Raw genomic sequence first — 18,995 nt, forward strand, 5'->3', positions numbered from 1 at the left:
TACTTTAGCCACAAGAAAAGCACCTCAGGGATGGCCTGAGAGCATCATGTTGAAGCATCGTCCCTGCCCCTGTCTTCAATGTTTACCTTTTTGGTGATAGAGGATTTTTTGTATTATTCAAGTACTAAACCGATTAAGGTAGGTTTCCATGGAGTAGAAATGAAAAATAAACAGCCTTGGTAACTTTTCACTGGAATATTTATTGGTACTAATAATTTTTAGTATTTGTTTTTTTAGTATTTTTAGTATTTTATTGGTACTAATAATTAGTACCAATAAAAATTCCAGTGAAAAGTTACCAAGGCTGTTTATTTTTCATTTCTACTCCATGGAAACCTACCTTAATCGGTTTAGTACTTGAATAATACAAAAAATCCTCTATCACCAAAAAGGTAAACATTGAAGACAGGGGCAGGGACGATGCTTCAACATGATGCTCTCAGACCATCCCTGAGGTGCTTTTCTTGTGGCTATAGTAAGCCGAGTTATTATTTTCTCATTTCGAAGCAGATAAAAAATGAAAAGGCCCACCATTAAAAGTTGTGGTCAAATATTCCATCTAATATAGGTATTTTAATTTAATGAAACCCAGGTATTTGCTATTCACGTTTCCAGTGGATAATTTCAATTTATTAATTACAACAATAGCGTGCAACCGAAGAATTATGAATACATAATTGATTGACCTAGTAAAAAATTATGAGGGAGTGCTGATGAGAGTTTGAGGTAAGAAAAGTCTTCCAAAAGTCTTAAGGAGAAGACGGGACAACTTGGTCGGTCACATTATGAGGTATGATGGCTTGATGAAAACAGTGATAGAAGGACAGGTGTAAGGGAAGAAGGGCAAGGGAAGGCCCTGAATGAGTTACATAGGACGGGATATAAAAGAAATAACAGGTTATAAAGGAAAAGGATATATAGAGAAGAAATAAGTCACTATAAAAAGGCTAGCGGATAAGAGGGCGGAATGGATAGGTGTATCAAACCAATCATAGGATTGTTGACTAATGATGATGATCAGCAATATCTCACCTGAAAAAGTTATGCTGCTATCATTAGTATTTTTAAATAAAAAGAAGATTATTATGCATATTACCCTCTGAATTTTCCGCATATTGTTTAGTGCTATGAATAACAAGTGACCTCAGCCCCAGTTAAAACTAGCAATTCTTTTCTAGTAATAACTGCGTAAGTTTCCGAGGTAGAATAACAATAATGAATGGTGTACGGCATGCTGGAGCAGTTGAATAATTATGACTATCCATGAATAGATGACGTCCCGGAGTAGACACCGACCTTGTCTTTACAACAGGGGACAATGAATCCTTGGTTCAACGTCCCATTTGGCGAGGAAAGGTTCGTTGCGCATTGGAATTACTACCTTCCTCCATCCGATTAAGTGTAGTGTGAATAAGCCGGCAGTGCGTTGTTAACACAGAATTCAGGGACATGGGACTATCACGTACATTTATCTGTGGCCTTGGAGCGTTGTTTCTGCTCCGTTTGACGAAGGCATGAGCCTTTAATTGCCATTACAAACCAGCGGTGGAATCAGCGGTGGAACTGAGAGGGGAACATCACAGTCATTACACACAACCCATGATTACAATTGAATATGTATATTATCGTTGGCACGTATAAAGCTACATTGGTAGTGAATGATATAATTTTTACTTATAACGATATATCTGAGAAATCCTACAGATTTCTGGAATGACTATACCGTGGAAAAGTTCATGAATAAAATTATTCCTTGAAATTATAAAAATATCAACACTGAATTATTTATTTATAACGACAAAAAAATTAAGATATATGTGGAATAATTGCGGGAAAGTTTGCCTGAATTCATTAGGTACTATTGCTGCTTATATATTTGCCAAATTACCTCTAAAAAGCATTTATGAAGGCATAGAATATAATGCTTGAGCTAAGCTTAAATAATTTGCCCATATAGTAGCATTGTAATTTTTTATTTATTTGATACTTTTGTGAATTAGCTAAAAAAATTTCATCTCTTCCAATTATAACATGATAATTCACTTTAAAGTTAAAAATTTTATTTCATTGATGGTCAAAAATTTATGTGTCCATCTTCTCCAATCCTTATATCTAACAACTCTATTTACTTTTTCACCCAATTTTCCCTTCATATACCTGTAATTTGACAAGAGAACATCTGGGAATCTTATCATGAATAATGTAAACAGCAACTCTGTTATCAGGGTGAAAAGCATTGCGAATATCAAACGTATCAGGAGGAGCTAGCGTCACGCGCGTCATGAGTCACCCAAAACAACCAACTCAAAACTTCGTATGAATTGACTCCTCCAATAAATAGTATGACACAAGTCGTCATGATTAATGTCTTAAATGGCCATTCTAAGTGTAATGCCTAAGTAATGAGTTGGGATGAAATGTAAAAGTCACAAATACAACAACGCAAATTTTAACGCGAATTCTATTTTTTTCGTGAATACCTACCCTAATTTCGTGTTAATCGCCAATTTCACCTATTCAAACGATATTTTAATAATTTTTTCTTCTGCTAATGTTTCTCCCACGAAATGCTTTTCGCGGCGTATGCTTATGCCACATTTTTCCGATAAACTGAGGATATGGATAGCTTCCTTAGCTAATTTTATGTATGTACTACACTACAGGAATCGGCGATCGTGAATGAGTCTTCAGCGAGATATCAATGCGTAATGTTTTCACCAAAGGTATTTATAGTATTTATGCTGTTTTTATGTGTTATTCATGCTATAAACACTTATATTATTCATCAATAGCATAAATGAATAACATTTTCCCAAATCGTATTTATAAATAGATTTGTAAATGTTTCCAAAATTTGGAACATGCTCAAAAAGAATTTGACAAACTGGATGTAAAACTCAGTTGATCTAAATGTACTATCGTTTTTAATAATATTTTTGCCGAATTTTTTAATAAATACAGTTGGTTAAAATATTTATATCATAAATAACGTCAAAACACATAGTATGTATACAATGCAATATTATTGGTGTAAAAATTACGCAGTATTTATTGTATTTATATCACAATATAGATATATAACTAAATATAAATAGTATTGTTGAAAACATAGTATTAATAGTTTACATTCTTACGTGTTTGAAATTCATTAAATCATTGGGCTCATTACTAATGAGTGGAATCTATTGGAGTACGAGATCGAAGAATTTTACGTAGAGGAAATGAGGAAACACCACTTCTTAGCGCAAAGCGAGACGGGACCGTTATCTCATGCACCGTATCATTTTGCGGTTGAGATTTATGCGCCACCTAAGGGGTGAGACTTGAGCCTAAGAAGAATAGGAGGTAAGACTAATTTATTCACACGGAAAAGAATCTTTCCTCCGTAAATCAAGCGGTACGCATCTTCCAGCGAACTTTGGAAACTTATCTGTGAAGCATCTCATGCACTTTACATAGGCTTTAGCGAGTTCATAAATGTGAGGAAATGGATATCCCAGGTTTTTAGCTTCATTTGTCCAAAATCTGGAATATGCTCAAGGAGAAATTGATAAATTGGATGTACAACCCAGTAGGTCTACTCTTATATGTATTATCGTTTCAAATAATAATTTTGCTGAATATTTAAACGACCAATTTTATTGTAATGATGACTCTATCTCACGAATTTTACTCAACGGAGATTTGACAGTATTTAGCCGCAAGGACACAAATATACAACAGCTGCCACTTCCCTTGCTTTTTCTCCTCTCAGTGAATAAATGTGCTTAGGAATAAATGTGTTAACGTAGATAAATTCATCATTTTAATGTATTAAGTCGTTAAAAACATTCAGTATTTACTTTTTCTTGAGTCAGTTGTATCGACTTTATTGATGTTAAGAATGCATCTTTTACAAAATGAAAATATCATGATTTTATCGGATTTTAGCCCTTACAGAACTTCACCGCAACTAACACGTATGGAATAAACCTTTTCGGCTACGAAGCCACGTATTCGTAAAAAATTAACGGTGAGTCGAAATATGAATCTAAAGGGAGGAAAAACCTCGCCAAGTAGCCGGAAAGAAAACGATCAGACGGCCTAACGTGTGCATGGACGTGATTTTTCTCAGTGTATTCCATCTGTTAGGGCTTTTGTCCCGAAAGCCCGCATGACACTTCCCAATTTAATGGCCTATCTATTGGATATTGGATTGTGATCCAACTGACACATACCAAATTGTAGTCCAATATCTTTTTCACAATAGTGGACACAATTTCTTGCCCAATTTGGAATTTAGTAAAGGTTCTATTTTCTCGCGGCCAATCTCCAATCAGAAGTCAGTTATGTTGACTCCTAGCGGCCAAAACAAGAAGCTCTGAAAAACATCAGGTTTGGCTGTAAAACATTGTTTTTTTCGATAATTTTCTTGAATTTTCTAAAAAGTGGACGAAAGAAGTTGTTTCACTATTGATTGAAGCGTACAATTCACACGAATGCTTATGCAACGTAAAATAATTGCAATACAATGGCGCTCTCTAGTGGGACATTAGAAAACTATTTCGGCGGCAAATATTGGTGCAAATATTGATACGTGTCGTACGGTACGTAACGCCCAATATTGTAAACAATATTGTACGCCGATTTATTGGCCAATAAATTGGAAAGTGTCATACGTGCTCAAGGTTTGACTCCAATTTCGCTAGTCCGGCCTTGTCGCCTCTAGGTGGCGCAAAAGCAAAGGATGCACATTGCCTTACGTGTCAAACCTCCAAGTTTTTACTTACTCGGCCCCATCAGCAAAATAGGATACGTGGGTGACTACATGATACTGAAAACGATAGTACATACTTTCCTACTAGCCATCTCGACAGGCTTGTGTCGGAATATGACCAGCTGTTTACCCTACAAAAGAATACGAAAAAAAACAAGAAAGAAATGGGTGCGTAACACGAGAAATTTGCCTGACGTGAGTTAAAGTTTTGTTTAAGCTACTACATTTACTAATCTATAACACAGTTCATAGGTTTAAAATATAAATTTATCCGCGTTTATGCATTGAAATTTACTTAGAAATTAAGGATTTAGTGGAAAATTGAAAGTAAAATTTTTAATTGAACGCACAAACTGTGATTATAATATTAATTAGCTCAAAACATCACCACAAAGCACGTTTTTACAGCATGAAATAATACAAGCTAATTTATCTAACGAATTAGATGGGATTGTTTGTTATTTCCAAACCAGAATGCCAACACAATAATATGTTTAATAATTTTTAACAATAATAAGGTAATAAGTTTCGAAACAATTTGTGAAGCACATTAAAACGTAATTCAACCTAGTAATTCAATTGCTATGATCGAAAAATATTGGTATATACGTATTGGTAATTTGTAAAAAAAAACGTTTTACGTGGCGTTGAACACCATGGTACTATATAGATCCTGAAGTGAAGGAAATAAAGATTACGCTTTTTAGTGGCCCGATGTTAAGATAATTATTCGTAACACAGGTTTCGTTTATTTTGGCATTTGCATCTAAAAATTCACCTGACGATGTCACCAAGTGCTTCAAGTCCATTTCGTAAATTAAAACTCATTAGACCATAAAAATATGTAATTATCCCTTGGTGCAGGGGTACCATAATTTACTTTAGTTAAGGCATGATGAATTTGCGAAAATAATTATTTTTAAACTACATGAAACATTTTACCAGAGCTGTTAAGGGCTTTTAAGCCGAAGTGGAAACGAGAAATAAAACTCATCAACTTCCGGATGAAGTACTCCTCTAATTGATACTAAAAGTAGAATAATTCACGTTTTCCGGTGGTAGTCACGTTCTCCAAAAGCAGTTGCACCTTGTATTGTTTTAAGTACACAGGGTAATAAAGTAGGTATTTTCCCGGTTAAATACTAACTTTGTTAACTACTGGCTGCTAACGATTCCCACGATAATCAAAGTCGGAAATGATATAACCTTTTAAGCAGAGACGAGAGTTTTAAAAGAATATCCCTTGGTAATGGAAATTTCCTTCAAACATGGATCTGTTTGTTAAAATAAATCACCAATGGAGAAAATGGATCGTAAATGACACATAACTGAAAAAGTGATTTACTGATGTAATATATTAAGTCGGCTTCTACCGGGTTGTCAAAAAAAGCAGGGATGCATACGCTATTATTTCTAGAAGTTGAATTTAACCGTTATTAATCGATTTGGAAAAACAACAAGCTAAGTAACGACGGTAACTCTTCTCAAATTTTAATGCATGAATCTAAATCATTAGTACGTATGTGCCATTTAATAAAAATAATTGCCTTTCAAGAATGAGAAACGTTTTGATATGAATAACATTTGTGACTAATTTTATTTTCTTAAAAATATCATGAAACAGCCCTTGAAAATTGCTGTGTCGTAGAAATGATAAAAAAAAACAAGGAAGACCTTTTATAGAATTATTGATTTTTTTTAAAATCCTATGGTAAACTGATTAATTGAATAAAATATTTCTCACAATTTGCGTTAATAGTTGTAGGCATAATAAGCTTTATATACAGTAAGTCTTTCAAAATACTCTAAATTTACATAATGAACAAGATAATGTGAATGAATAGCTGTTGTATCTTCGTGTCCTTGCGGCCAAATAGTTTCAAATCACCGTTTAGTAAAATTCGTAATATAGAATCATCATTTTAATAAATAAATCTTGGATGGAAGAGGAAAATTTGAAAATTAGATCAGCCGATTATTAGCTGATTTATGACTATGTTCGCACATGAGTAATGTTCATAGCATAATGTACACAGCACTTTTACATCGGAAAATTTATAATAATAATAATAATAAACGTTTATTATCGTAGACCTTCAAGGTCCTAAAGACTTTACAGAAATAAAAATTTAGCTTTTTTTATATGATAAGAAGACAGTAATAAATAAAAAAAATAACAAAGACTTAGGTACAGCAGAAATATTACATAGAATAGAAAAAAATAGTATCTTCCCCATAGCAACAATAACTTCCACTCGATACATAACAAGGCATGAAACATGAAACAGTGTTGATCTGGGGCAAAATGAATTTTTTGAAAAACATAGAGTAAGTTCACAAAGTATAAAAGAACAAGTGACTGTACCGTGTTACATAGTAGCATACAATTTGGACATCCTAAGTCTGATTACTAATTACAGGAAATATATAAATTTACACTCATACACAGGAGGAATTGACATATCGTACATATTATTAATAACAATGAGCTAAATTAAAACTAAATTTAGGATACAATGTGCTTAGGAAGATTCTTCAGTTTTTAGAATTAAGTGTTTGAATAATTTAATTTTGAAACTAGTTAAAGATTGACTTGATTTAATATCTTCCGGGAGTGCATTCCAATGCCTTGATACTGTAGCTACGTAAGATTTATGATATATTTCGGTTTTGTGCTGGGGAATCTGTAGATCAATATGCTGGGAGCGCGTTAAGCGACTTATTATGTTCTTTTTAAAAGTGAAAGAGTTGAATAGGTACTGAGGACAGATGGATTTAAAAGTTTTAATCGAAATTTATAATCGAAATCAACCAGTTACCACTCTACATTTATAAATACATAAATAAATCCCTTACCGTTGATTTCCAGTCTCCGAAAATGCTTTTTATTTGATACTAGGTTATCACACACGTAACGATTAGCTACACTGTTTATGATGTTCATTCCTCTGTTATCTTGTTGACGTAAACATCACCGATATCTCGCGCTCAAAATTAAACTTATCATGTTACTACTGTATCATATCACTTTAGTTGGTTTAACACCCAAAAATAAATTTATAATCTTTCTGAACTACTTTTTTTTATTTAGATTTAGCCATTTAGATTGGGTATTTCCGCCAGATACCTTCCCTTCGAATACGCATTGCTTAGTGGTGGATTCTATATGTCGGTGAAACTTCCCTTGAAGCCCCATTGAAAAAGAGATGTTACTCCCATTTGCCTAAAGGACAATGATAAAGTTATTTAATCGGTCTATACAATATGGAAGAACTTATCCATAGTTTAAATTAATATAAAAATATTTATGTATCTACTTTTCTTCAGTAAACACAAATAGATGATAAGAGAGCTATGAAACATATGTCGAGTTTTGCATCTAATTTGTAGATATAGAATTACAAAATTATATATTTCGCCCATTATAATACAAATACGTGAGGTAATAACTGAAATTTTTACTCGCTCACCCCTGCAACCCGAAGGTTGGTATGGATAGGTTAGGTCAGAGCTCTGCCTGCACTAAGCCACAGACATGTGCAGCCCACACATTGAAGGTCGGGGGATCAATTCCTTTCCCTGGATCTCTTCGCAGGATTCTATGCTGGTGGCATTCAAAAGCTCCACCCTAAATTTGGACCCGAAGTCAGTCGTTCCGTAGCATAAGGCTACACCTTTCATCGTGGAAGCTTCCTATTTGAAATGGTATGGCGTAAAAATAAAGAAGTTTTCAAAAGGTAAGAATTTAGGGGAACGAAGTTCGTGTCATTGTATTCCTACTGTTTAAAGATTTTGTTTCGTCATAAAAATAGATATTTTTTCAAATGTATTTATCAGGAACTTCCGTCAAAGATGGAAAAGCATGGATAATATTGTACCAAGGACGCCACGACCAGTGCTGTTCGTCATATGGCGGAGTTTAAAAAACCATACATTCTTAGGGGCTCATAACATATGAAAGAAACCAAAGAAATCCAGCATTATTATGAAAAAGGGGTTTTTATTAGGATATTGACAATTCCAACGGCTACAAGAAAGATACGGTTTACTTTTGAGAAGCGTGTTGAATTATACACGCGTTCACAATCATCTTTAACTTCTGAAAAAACCGGTATTTCAACAGATTAAGATTTGCTATTTCGTTTTATGCTTCCGAGTTTAAGCAAATATAGCATTCAATTCTTTACATCACACCTGATCCGAAACCTGACAACAATGCAATAAGATATCTCAAAAATACTGTGATTCTATCAACACTTGCAACATCTGATTCATTAAAGCCTAACAGATTATTCCTTTCAGGTAAAAAACATTGGTAATTTTTCACAAAGAGCATTGAAGGTTGATTTCAATTTATTCAACCTCACAGCATGTTAAAAAATCTTACAATTTATATATATTTTTTTGCGGTTTCATACCGCTACAATAGGCAGAGTTTATATTTACGAATTTTTTCTCCCCAAATTCGAAATGATGTATATATTCTTTAAGAACAAATGCATCACCAGCTCTATTTCCGATTCACAATATAGGTTTGTGTTGCTCTTGGTACGTTTTCAACAGCAGAACATTCTCGTTTTTGTCAGTTATAAAAGAGAGGAGTGTTCCTCGGTTTTGATAATACATGCTTTTTTTTCAAGGGTACTAAGCTCCACTTTTTGACAAAAATTATCATGTTTTTTCAACTATGTGAAAATGGAATTAATTATTACTGAAAACCATCATGTGGCCCAAAGGAAAAAACTGAGTAGATAACAAATATATTTTGTGGACAAAATATTATTTGCAATAACCGAAAAACATTGTATCTTTCCCGCTTCTGATACATCATATTCATCAAACCTATTTTTTAATGCTACAAAGCGTCTATACCAATTTATTTTCCGGATCTATTTAAAGCCTAAATGGGTCACAATTTGGTAGGGATATTACGTTAAATTATTCAACGAAGGTGACAACGCAAGCAACAGGTTTGACATTAGATCTTTGACCCGGAAGCACATGTACCTTAGTTAGGATAAGGTTTCAGAACCCGACAACATCAACAATTTTCTAAAACACGCTATCTCGATAAACCTTACTTCATTTTGCGTGCGCAACTGAGTCTGTGAACTCTTCCACCTACCTAATTAGGTTCTGTTTGTTTTACGGAGCCTGCCAACGTTTTTTCCCTTATTATCTGTTATCATTATTTACCTTTATCTAACCAAAGACCTTCTTTGCCTGATTAACGATTAAATACCAGAGATACCAATCTAAAAATGGCTAGAACCTGGGAGATTGGTTTCGCAAGCCAATTCAATCGAGAAAGGACGAATTTAATTACGAAAATAATTTGTTGGCGAAAAGGAAACATAAATTGAGCCAGTAGGGAGCTGTTGAGAAATCACAAATACTTTCTTGGATGACAATCTACAGGAAAAATTACTTGAAGGAATGCTTTATGATTTTTTTCTTTTTTTAAATTTTAAAATGTCATACGAAAATGCTGCAGTTATAACCAAGCTATGTAGTAGCATCGACTAAGTGCTTTGTATATCAATTCAGTAATTCCACGATTCAGCCTTGATTGGTTAGGTTAGGGCAGAGCTCAACCAAGCCTAAGCCACACACGTTTAACTTCACAAATTGACAATAGGGGATGGGGTAGTTACTTCCATTTAGTTCTTTGCATATCAATTCGCTAACTCAGTGATTCAGCCAGAAGGTTGGGTTAAAAAGGTGAGGGTAGAGCTCACCCATGACTAAGCCACTACAGTGAAAATTTACACATTTATAATAGGGGATGGGGAAGTTTCTTACCTTGAAACACCTCGAATTTCAATGATTTTTGCATAGAGTAAAGATCGGCTATACTCAGAATTCTAACCTGGGAATATTCGGTCAGCAGCCAAGTGCCACTCTCAAGTCAAAGATACCACGCTCGCGTGTGTCCAATACGAAACAGTAACATACCAAGCACGGTTAGATAAGGCTATTATTGGTGCCTATAAAATGGCTATAAGAATAACTTATTCAAAAGAGGACGACCCTATTCGTAACATGCCCGATTATAAATCCCATATAACCCTTGAGAAACCGTAGTGTCGGGGCTAATGGAAATTTTGAATGGGTAAATTTTTACAATAACATTTTTAAATAAGACCATGGACCAATAAGATGTGTGGAAACCACTTCCGAATATGATTCTTGCTTACTCCTAGGCGGCGGGAGACGGTTACGGCGCATGAAACCTTCCAAATGAAGGCAGAACGTATAAAAGTCATGATGGAATTAAAAGTATAAAGTAGAGATAAGGTAAAGGACGGAAAAGTATATGCAAATAAAAAGTATCCGGCATTAATGACATTTATGTTGTTCCACTAGGTATGTAAAAAATATCAATTCTTCAAAATAATCTTCGCTCGAAGACAACACTATACTAAAATGTCTCAATGCGTGGCCATAAGACTGAAAAAAACTCCGATACTAAGCCGATTTTCATACCAGCGACTGGCGTATAATTGGGTAGAATTTACCCTTTAATGTGGTAGTGATGGAAATTAGGGATAGTCTTTTGGGCTGTAGAAACGTCAGTCTTAGTTTGGGCTGAAGTTTAGGATAATAAAGCACTGAAGGAACAAGTGACTTTGTACGCAGTCACGCGCACGGGTGCAAAGTTAAATACACCAAAGGATGAAGTTCGCCATCAACTCAACATCTTGTTCGGTAAAACCCATCCCGAAGTTCGCTCTGAGAAGATGGCTTGGTGGTGTAACTGGTAGCACACCTGACCGGCAATCGGGAGATCCGGGTTCAAATCCCGGCTAAGTCAAATATTTTTTCATGGCGAACTTCATCCTTTGGTGTATTTAGGATAATAGTCGAATACTTAAGAGTCGAAGTGGCACTGGATGTGATGAAGGCGGTTCCTAAGTAACCAATCACCTTAGTCAAATTTGGTCGCTGATATCAGAAGGAATAAAGGCATTTTTGCTTTTACACGAGGAAATTTCCAAAAAGGCTTTCATTCCGACTAATATCTACGTAATTTGATGCTCTATTGTGGAACGGCGTTTAAAAAAATATTTTTTTATTGTAGGTACATACGTTGTTCAACAAAGCACGGCACGAAACAAATAACGTCATATGCAAACAGTTGCAAATATATTGGCACCAATGGCTGTCGGTCGTTGTGAAAAAAATTAATTGAATGGTAAATTATCCCGCTTTGGTCAAATATTTTTAAAATCAAATTTCTATCTTTGGTACATGCGTGGACTATTTTATCATCAAAATCACTAACACCCAAATGCCAAAACATTGGCCATAGCCGTGACATCTTCTGTCATAATTGATACATGCAATAAAATGGGAAAATGCACACGTTAAGTACTTCAAATAATAAAAATTTAAAGCCGTAAGTACCTTATAAATGGTCAATTCCTCATAGATCGCGCAAACGAATATCTAACTTTCAATCAATGCACGACGAGGACAATTATGACGTTGATAGTATAAAAATGGTATAGGTGGTATTGCATCGAAAAAATAAAACGCGTTACAAATGTCACTCGAATGTGCTTCATCAGTGACAACGCATGAATTTACACGAAGAATACGTTAAGAGAGAAGTTTATGTAACTCCCATGGACAATCAATGGTATAACATGCTGCAAAAATATTGAAAGGCGCATAAAATATTTTAAATGTTGGAATTAATCAAAAACTATGTTTATGCGAGAAACGAGTTCACCAGTTTGCGTGTAAACAAATACGTGAATTCTCAATCATATAAATGAGTGGTTAAATTACTCAGCCATCACATCGAATGACTTTATTTTGGGGCAATAATCTCATACTGTCTATAGATTGCATAGTTAATATCTATTTTATCTAGACAATTCGTAAAGAGGGAAAATTATTACATCATTAGAAACAAAAATTAATAATCCAAGCGATGAAACTCTACGGCAAAATAGCTGCCGGACTCAGTATTCTTTGGCAATTTGTTCTTCATAATTTTATCGAAGAATTACGGTAAAATATTTCGGCTGCATTGTGATAAAGCTCGTAACGATAACATTTTGCGGATTTCGAAAATTTTGTACCCATCGATAAAAAACTGCTTATGGGGAAACATCGACGTAGAGAAGGCAAAGGACAATGTTAGAAGTGACATACCTCTTCACGGAGAAAAATATCCAGCTGCCACAAACAGGTCCCCGCAGGGATGGAAAAAAATCTCTCGAGGCGACGCCGCCGCTCTGCCAGGGGCGGCGATCCAGGGGTCAACACCCGCTCAGCGGTCCGCCGCCGGCGAAAAGTAAGCTGAGCTTACGCACGACCCAACTGCGAACTCAAGTTTCCATGCTCAGCCGGGAGTCCGACCAAACTGGCCTCGGCGGTGAGCGAAAAAAATGAAGCACGATTCCCTGCACTCAACAGTACGCTTTGGAAGGGGTTCGCTCTGAACACCTCCCCAACTTTGCCCGGATTTATCGCAGAAATCCCCCGCGGAGAGCGGTCGACGCGGCCGCGAAGAGATAAGCGGTTTCCTTCGGAGTCCGGCTTCAAAGCATTCACGTGCACTCAACAAAAGTTCACAGAGTCAAATGGGGTGAGGGCGTCGCTGGATGCGAGAGATTCTTGCGTCTCCTGCGTGGGGAGTTGACGAAGCACCAAGGGAAGGGTAGTAGGCATGCGTAGGCAACAGTTGTTGAATGGGTCCCGAGACTCCAATGGGAACAGAGAATTCTGGGAAGGGTAAGCAGGCGGGGTTAGGTATACTTCGCGATGGGGCTTAAGGCTGTAATCATACAGAACCTTACATGAGATGGTAAAAGATTAAATGCCAGTCATTTTTTTTATAAACCAGTAGAGATTAGTAACCAAGTTTAAACAGGAATAGTGACGGGATGAGACAGGTAAAGAAGTCTTTCTCACAACAAATAGCCTATGGGAAGTTTAGAAAAGAACGCTTGATAGATTCTCCTTTAGTGATTTCACCAATTAAATTCTTATCTTACGGAAAGTTAGAAAATTCTGAGATAATCTTCTCAAATACCTCTCATAGAAAGTGCGTCAGGCCACACCAAATTCTTCTGTCAGGTCTGCTATTCGAAGTCGGAATTCTACCGAAACGCCACAACAACGCAGCACATGCAGGCTCTTCAAAACTGGAATCCAACACTTACTTAAAAGCTGCACTTTCAGTCCTCAGTGAATGGAGTTACTATTTCAACTGGGATCCTTTGGCTTGATTACTACAACACCAATATAGTTACTATTTGAACTGGGTGGGAAGATGTCCCATCAATGTTGTGCACAGTTGTCTTTTGGTAGTTGGGTAGGTGGAAATTATTCGAGCCGAGGTTGAGGAACTACTTTCCCACCTGATAGTCAGAGAGTTTAGGCTTCTGGTACTTTGGTTGATGGAGCAATGGTTCAAACTGGTGCCTTCAGTGTAGGAAGATAGCACACCAAACTGATGAATAAGAAGAGTTAACTTCTTGTCTTTTTCTTTATGGAGCAAGTGCTCGAACAAGTCCCCTTAGAATGGAAATACGCTATAAATATAATGAGCTGGAAATGTTAGATTTTGGTTTGATAGAGCAAGTGTTCAAACTGGGGTCTTCAGGTCCAGATGACACGTCACCAATCAGATGAACAAGAAGAGTAACCTGTTGGCATGGGATTGCGGCGCTGGAAACCGAAACGGAGACTCCAGGATGGGAATCAACGGCAATAACTCAATGAACAGGAGGTTTTAATCTCTGAAAATTTTGCTTGACGGAGCAGGTGTTCGAAGCCGAGCCTTCAGGGTGGGATGACTGGACACCAACCTGATGAACAAGACGAGAAACCTGTTGGCATGCGGTTACGGATCTGGAAAACGAACCGGAGACTCCAGAATGGGGAGCCACAGCCCCAACCCGATGAACAGGAAGTGTAAGATCTCTGGCCCTTTCGCTTGATGGAGCAGGTGTTCGAAGCCGAGCCTTCAGGGTGGTTTGACTGATAACCAACCTGATGGACGAGGAAGAATCGAGCGCGCTTTTGAACTTGGCGGAGTCTGACGGTCCTGCTCCCGCCGACGCTCGTGAATTACTGTAAGCGGAGAAACATTCTCCTCTCTTGCGGAGCAAACTCGGAGGGGAATTGGAGGCTGGGCGGTGGGTTGAGGTGGGGGGTTGAGGGGGGGAAGGAGGGGGGGAGGGGAGGGTATGAACTAGAGGGGTATAAGAGCCCCGCAACGCTACTCTCCTGAACGTTATAGTGGCGCCTCCCGTGGATGAGAAAAAAAATATAACCTCCCTCCGTCCGCCCTCACCCACGCACGTCCTACGCAAAACCCCATCCCACCCTGCACCCCTGAGGGTCCCTCCCCCTCCGTTCCCTGTGAGAAACCCCTTCCCTATCACCCTGATTTTCCTCTGCCTCACCGCCGCATCTGCTGCCTGCCACGTATGCGCCTAAGAGATCTCGCCCATGGAAGGAAGACCTTTTCGAGGTTTTCAACGGTCCGACTCTTTATACTACTTAAGCCTTTTTGTTTCTCTGAAGAGAACTTTAAAAAATTAACAAGCGATAATCAGCGAAAATTTTACTAGCTTCAAGTTTCTAGCAGTTACAATGTCCTTCTTAAGACTTAATTTCTCGGGAGTGAATTATTTTAAGTTTGACGGTGATTGTCAGCAAAAAGTTTCCAAGTTTCAACAGTTTCAAGTTTTTAAAGTATTTACCATCAAGTACTGAATAAAAAACAGATAAAGTAACAACTATTTCTAGATTTTTGCAAGACAGACGTTATGAAATCTGGACTCACGACTACCCGGAGGACGGCCAAGATATTACGCAAACATTTTAGATGAAATTCCTCATAATTTCTTCTTCCAAAGTCCACAACAATCGCATGTATATAGTGGCAACGTCTTCCTAACGCGACTATTTCATTCATTTTTATCAATATTTTTATATCTGTTTAAGTATGAAGCATAATAAGTACGAGTACTTTACTGAGAAAATATACGTCACTCGGCAGAGCAACGCTAAAGGCTTTATTTTGGCTTGTAGATAATTTAATATCTGAGTTCATTTCATACTTACGACAAATCCGGCCGACGATCAAATATTCGAAACGTAACCCCGTCGTAAGTCGAGGAGCGCCTGTATCTAGATCATTGAATCCCCAAATGTAAAAGATTTTTAAATAAAAGTTGATTACATGGTAATTGTTAATAATTTGTAGATTATGTTAGGCACTTTTAAACGCTGAGCGAAAGCATTAAGTATGCCATGCGAACTCATATTTATATTTGCGTGGAAAATCTATGTTTTTGAACATTAAATAGTTATTTTTTTATTTTGCTAATTATTTCTGTAAGAGCGACGGTTTCACATATTTCCACTGCTGGTTTGCGCTGGCCAATAGAAGCCAGTAGTGAGAATTTTGCTCATTTGGGAAAATTCACAGAATCAAAAGCATTTTCAAGGTTTCATATGCGCCCTGTAGAGTTTATTTATCCTACGTAAAATAACTAACAAAATTAGCAATTTAGGAAGTATAGATAAATTTAATTATATTCCAACAAATTTTGTAATCATAAAAAAGGAAACCAAATAGAATTTATAGAAAATTTGCCATACAAATATTACTACACCGCTCATGGTAAAGATACAGGCATGAAAATTTTACCGGAAAGATTTCCCAATGATTTACTCCTTATTTTCTCAAAATTGTACCGGTGGTGCAAGGGATGAGTGGTTAATGTTAGCCAAAACACAGTTATCATTTGCAATATTTACTTAAAATCAAATGGCGATGAACGTCGAATTTCTTGGAATATTTAAGTACGCATGAGTGTATCCTATCACTATGTAGTTTAGTGTTCACTGGTCAACGAATTATATTAAACCCCCCTTCAGGATCCCATTTTCCCATGTCGCGTCGCATTTGCTAGCTGCCACGTATGAATGAGCCTTCGTGAACTCACCAATGGAAGGCAGACATTTTTAAGGTTTAGAATTATCATCATACTAATGAGGTTTTCCTTTCCATAATAGGGAATATTTTAAATTTAAGGGCCCGCAAAAGGTTTTAAATTTAAAATTCTGCTAAAATTTTAAGTTTGAATTTCATAGAACTTTAGGTACTCTTAATTAACCCGTTAATGCCTAGCTGTACCGTATGGTACCAGCTGGTAGTGCAATACTAAACGATCCTTTTTTGTTATATATTGTAATTGTTTGGGATTTTGAGAGTTTTAAACTGATAAGCATGTTTATAATTACGTTTTTCGGATAAGTTTGCTTTTTAAGCAAGATTTGACATTTTTGAGTTATTTTGGATGAATGATGAATGAATCTTTCTTCTTCTGAAAAATAGAAAATATTTAACGGTTTTTTCATTTGCATTTCGATTTTTTGACTCCTTAAGGGGCCTACCGGTACCACATTGTACCAGGCTGTATCTTCAAGACTGTTTGTGCTAAAAAAATAAAATTTGCAGCTAAATAATCAGATTTTAAAATTGAATATTACGAAAAACTTCTGGCAAAATGTTTAATTCAGGCGTTACTCTTTAGGTTGGTTAAATAAAACTATATTTTCATGCTTCCGTTCTACAAAAGAAAGCTCGACCAAAAACGAGTTCTAACACAGGATGCATAATACTTCCCAAACACTAATGACGAAGGACATTTGAGAATAAAATCTTAGTACGGATACATTGACATTGTATAATCCATAGTTGGTCTTAGTGTTAAATGATATTTTCCGGCAAAAAATTACCTTGATTTTTAATTATATTTATTAATATATTCGTAAAATTTATATAAAATTCAATTGGATTTTGCATTTATAATAAATTAAAAAAACATGGATTTACACTATCAATAAGTTTTCTACGTCCAGTGCATAATGAGTTATGAGAATTCCGACCCTAAAATGCCTCCTACGTTTTTTTCTCTCCCCCAATGTATCTGCTCCCTACCACGTTTGCACCGGATAGAAGTCGCCTATGAAAGGTAGACCTTTTTGAGGTTTTGAATAGTCTATTTCCCTAAACTATTAAACCTTTCTTTCACCACTACCACGTTTGCACCGGATAGAAGTCGCTTATGAAAGATAGACCTTTTTGAGGCTTTGAATAGTCTATTTCCCTAAACTATTAAACCTTTCATTCCCTTGAGAGAATGAATGTAAATTAAAAAATAGTTATCAGCGAAAATTTTCTAAGTTTGAAGCTCTCAGCAGTTTCGAATTTGTAGAGAATTTCGATGCCACAAACTGAGTAAAAATGGATGCGGTATAAACTCTTTTCTCGGATTTTCTCTTTTGCTTTAGGTTAGTCAGCAAAATTCAGCAGCGGAGTTTTGTGAAACTGTCGCGTTTTCTCAATAATGTAATCGCAAAATACAAAATAAAAATTAAAAATTTTCATTTTATGAAAATGTGACATATTGCACAAAAAATTAACACGACTGCCTATGGTAAAAAAATAAATTTTCATGGAAATTTTACGAGAAAATGTTATCATGGTGTACTGACAATTTAATATAAATTATTCCATTGATCCGAAGAAAAAATGATAACTTTTGGTCAAAACATTATTGTCACCTGCAACATTTATTTACATATCAATCTGCGTTGAATTTATTAAAATAAATAAGTGTTCATCACTCAATAATAAATACAATGGATGAGTTTGACCCCTAGATCTTTACCTTATATCTGTATATCTATATTACCCAATAGTTAAGTTTTCTGCTCTCAGAGGACTACGAGAAATCTTCCCTTCCTTTTTCACTTTGTGGCGCCCCGGAGCACCATATCTGTTAGCTGCTACGTATGCTTTTTTACTCGCTAATATGAGGAAAATCTCTCTCGGAATTTGGTCCTTATTGCTGAATAATTAGACTATATATCGGTTTTAATATCAAAAATGACGATAAATTAGTAGATTGCCATTGATATATTCATGTTTTAAAATGAAAAAAGCTATTACTTCCACCTTTAAAATTTAGCGAAATCGGAACTGCATGGAAAAGGATTGCAACAGATCTAAATGGGGGATGCGGTGCACCCAACATCGGATTGCTACATTATGAATGGGCTTGATTTAAAAACGGAGAATCTAATTTCCGCACCCAGCTCCTGCAGTTGGAACTGTTGCGCTCAAAATTCCAGAACTTCTTGCTTGCTACGCAGTATCTGTTGAACTGACACCGCTTCGCCGCATTTAAAATTTGTCGAACGA

The 18,995-nt window shown here is 36.2% G+C and overlaps 1 long non-coding RNA gene across 1 annotated transcript in view; it reads right to left on the reverse strand.

Moving 5' to 3' along the window:
• Positions 1-14,822, reverse strand: part of LOC124169410 — a 196,530-nt gene extending 181,708 nt beyond the window's left edge. The window contains exon 1 of the long non-coding RNA XR_006867123.1: positions 12,920-14,822. This is a non-coding gene — a long non-coding RNA (uncharacterized LOC124169410). The remainder of the gene's footprint in view (positions 1-12,919) is intronic.
• Between the last annotated feature and the right edge of the window lie 4,173 nt (positions 14,823-18,995).

This window comes from Ischnura elegans, chromosome 12, assembly GCF_921293095.1.
Source record: "Ischnura elegans chromosome 12, ioIscEleg1.1, whole genome shotgun sequence".
NCBI lineage: Eukaryota > Metazoa > Arthropoda > Insecta > Odonata > Coenagrionidae > Ischnura > Ischnura elegans.